Raw genomic sequence first — 3,234 nt, 5'->3', positions numbered from 1 at the left:
TTCATAACTGTAATTTTGCTACTGTTATGAATCGTAATGTAAATATCTGATATGCAGGATGTATTTTCATTGTTACAAATTGAACATAATTAAAGCATAGTGATTAATCACAAAAACAATATGTAATTACATATTGTGAAATATTTATTTCTAATTACAAATAAATGAAATTTTGTCTTGAAGCATGGGTAACAGTCTTAATATAACAACAGTAAACTACATTGCTACATTTTGTGACAGTATGTGTAAAAAGCCAACGTCAGTGCGAAGGTTGAGATTGCTTCTTTCTCACCAGATCAGAAATTCTTGGGGAAGTCTTTGCAAGAGCACAATGAAGATCCTCTTCCACAACAAGTCTACTACTGTATTAGGACTTGATAACCAACAAGTTGGAAAACCCTGTTTCACGAAGATATGTTGTTGGAAATGGAAGAAGAAGGCACAACACAGTTTCAGACAGAACAGGATATGACTGCAAACACTTGACCCAGAACTTTGTAACTGGCATTGTAGAGAAATCAGTTCTCGCTGCATCACTGTTAATAAGGTCAATGAACTCCTCTTGTGCTGTCTCAGGAACATCTTCAACTTTGACTGTGAATGGGCTTCTGGCAAGTGCAAATGGGGTGTCAGGTAGATTTGGAAAGTACGATGAAATTTCGTCTGCAAGCATGTGCAAGTGTTCTTTCACAGAAATTATCATCGTGATCCTTTTGTCTGGTTCAATGTCATGTTCCTCAAAGAAAGCAGATAAGGTAGACAAGATGTAAATTTTATTTTCATCCAATTCTTTTTATTTTATTTTAATATATTTTATTGATTTTTTACAGAGAGGAAGGGAGAGGGATAGAGAGCCAGAAACATCGATGAGAGAGAAACATTGACCAGCTGCCTCCTGCACACCCCCTACAGGGGATGTGCCCACAACCAACATACATGCCCTTGACTGGAATTGAACCTGGGACCTTCCAGTCCGCAGACCGATGCTCTATCCAATGAGCCAAACCGGTTTCGGCTCATCCAATTCTTTTTGCTAAAGCTGAAGTTTCATTTGCAATGATCGGATCTTTTCAGACAAATTGAGGCATGTTGCATTTGGTCCTTGCAGTGATAAATTTAACTCATTCAAGATGGCAAAGATGTCAACCAAGTAAGCTATTTTCTGCAGTTCACTTTTATCGCTGAAAAGTGCTTCGAACTGCGGTCTTGCTTTCCGATTAAAAAACGTTTTGAGTTCATCATGAAGCTCAAAAACACATTTTAAAACTTTTCCTCTCTACAACCATCTCACTTCAGTGTGAAATAGCAGAGCATTGTTCGGCGCATCCAACTCGTTGCATAGTTGTGAAAACAGTCAACTGTTTAAAGTGCTCACCTTTACAAAATTGACAGAACTTATGACGCTTTTCATTACTTTTGTAACTCTTGTGGCAGCGTCTTCATTGCTAATATTTGCCAATTAATCATACAGTGAGTTCCGATGACTTTTGGTGACTCATTCAGTACCAAACGTTGAAATCCAGATCGACATCCTAGCATAGCTGGAGCACCATCTGTGCAAACACCACAAACCTTTTCCCAAGAGATCTTATGCTCTTTCAGAAATGAACCAACTGTGTCAAATACATCACGTGCAGTAGTTGTCGTTTCAAGAGATTTGTAAAAAAGAAACTCATCTTTAAAGTCGCCATCATTAATATACCTCACGTAAACCAGTAACTGTGAACAGTTTGCAATGACTGTAGATACATCAAACTGGATACTAAATATTGGAAGTGGAGCAAATATAATTTCCTGGATCACCTGATCAAGAATATCAGCAGACATGTCATCTATTCTTCTGCGGACAGTGTCATTAGATAAGAAAATTGCACTCAATTTCATAACAAATTCGTCTCTGATCGTAACTCGAACAATGTCTTTGGCCGCTGGCAACAGTAAATCCTCAACAATGGTGTGAGGTTTTATAGCTCTGGCGATTCTGAGTGCCACCAAATATGAAGCTTCAATGGCTGCTACATTTTGTTTGTGGCACTTGCCACCAGTGTCAAGTCTGGCTTTCTTGAGTCCATCAGCTTTGCTTCTAAAATAGTTGGTATCCTTGCTGGCAAAGCGCAGATGCTTACTATCAAAATGGCATTTTAGTTTGTTCGGCTTCATAGATTTGGCTGATAGAACTTCACAACAAATAACACATTGTGGTTTCTCAATTCCTGCTGTAATTATTGAGGTAAAACCATACTGTAAAAAATCCTCACTATATTTTCTTTCCTTAATGTTCTTCTCTACACGATCCATTGTCATGGGATGGTTTGCTAATGAAAAGAATATATAACAATAGCTTTAATAATACAAAAGATGATACATGGCATAGTTCAGTCAATACAGTTCATTAAAGTTTCCTGTGATTTACCATTCTTTGTGTTGTTTTTTACATACCTGTTACTATCACAAGGGGGCAGTATTCACATCAACCACAACTGAATATAAAAAAACCGATCAGTATCCAGATTAAGTTCCTATGGTACAGATTTTTTTAAATTTTTTAATTTTTCTTTTTTTGCAGTAGTTGATGATTTTACAGTACATGATTTTACATTTACCCAGTAATTATAATTCATGAAGTGTCATTTTACCTCCAATACTGCTGCTTTCAACACAGTAGCTGCTTTTAACAGAGTAGCTGCTTTCAACACAGTAGCTGCTTTCTACACAGTAGCTGCTCTCTACACAGTAGCTGCTCTCTACACATGTGTGACTGGTCCGCATAAGTACATTATGGCGCCAACCCTGTCACATGCACCTGTATTTGTACAGGGTGTATGTGATGGGGTTGGCGTGATGATGTCATCACACCGGGTACTCGTATATGGGCATATCTGCATGTGGGCGGACCCGCCTGGAGACGGATAGAGGAGTGGTGTCTCGGTTCCTAAGACCATCAGAAATATGTGTTTTCCGATGGTCTTAGGCGACCCCTGTGAAAGGGTCGTTCCAGCCCCAAAGGGGTCGCAACCCACAGGGTGAGAACCGCTGCAGTAGAGTGTTTTGGTTGGCATTTTCAGTTACTCCTACCCTTCCATCACTAGGCACCTGACCCACTCTGCTTTCATTTCCTCAGAGAAGGGAAGATACAACAGAACAAAGATAAACTATTTGAATTCTTGGATCTTAAATTTAAAATACCTGGACTCAGGAGTAAGGTTAACAATAGGCCCAGCCTGGACTTCTTGA

General features: G+C 38.9%; 1 pseudogene; it reads right to left on the bottom strand.

Annotated features, from left to right (window-relative positions):
• Positions 1-259: 259 nt before the first annotated feature.
• On the bottom strand, positions 260-2,769 carry LOC103303432 (zinc finger BED domain-containing protein 5-like; annotated as a pseudogene).
• Between the last annotated feature and the right edge of the window lie 465 nt (positions 2,770-3,234).

Source organism: Eptesicus fuscus, chromosome 9 (assembly GCF_027574615.1).
Source record: "Eptesicus fuscus isolate TK198812 chromosome 9, DD_ASM_mEF_20220401, whole genome shotgun sequence".
Classification (NCBI taxonomy): domain Eukaryota; kingdom Metazoa; phylum Chordata; class Mammalia; order Chiroptera; family Vespertilionidae; genus Eptesicus; species Eptesicus fuscus.
The sequence above is the reverse complement of the archived record's forward strand: the minus strand, read 5'-3'. Positions and strand labels throughout refer to the sequence as shown.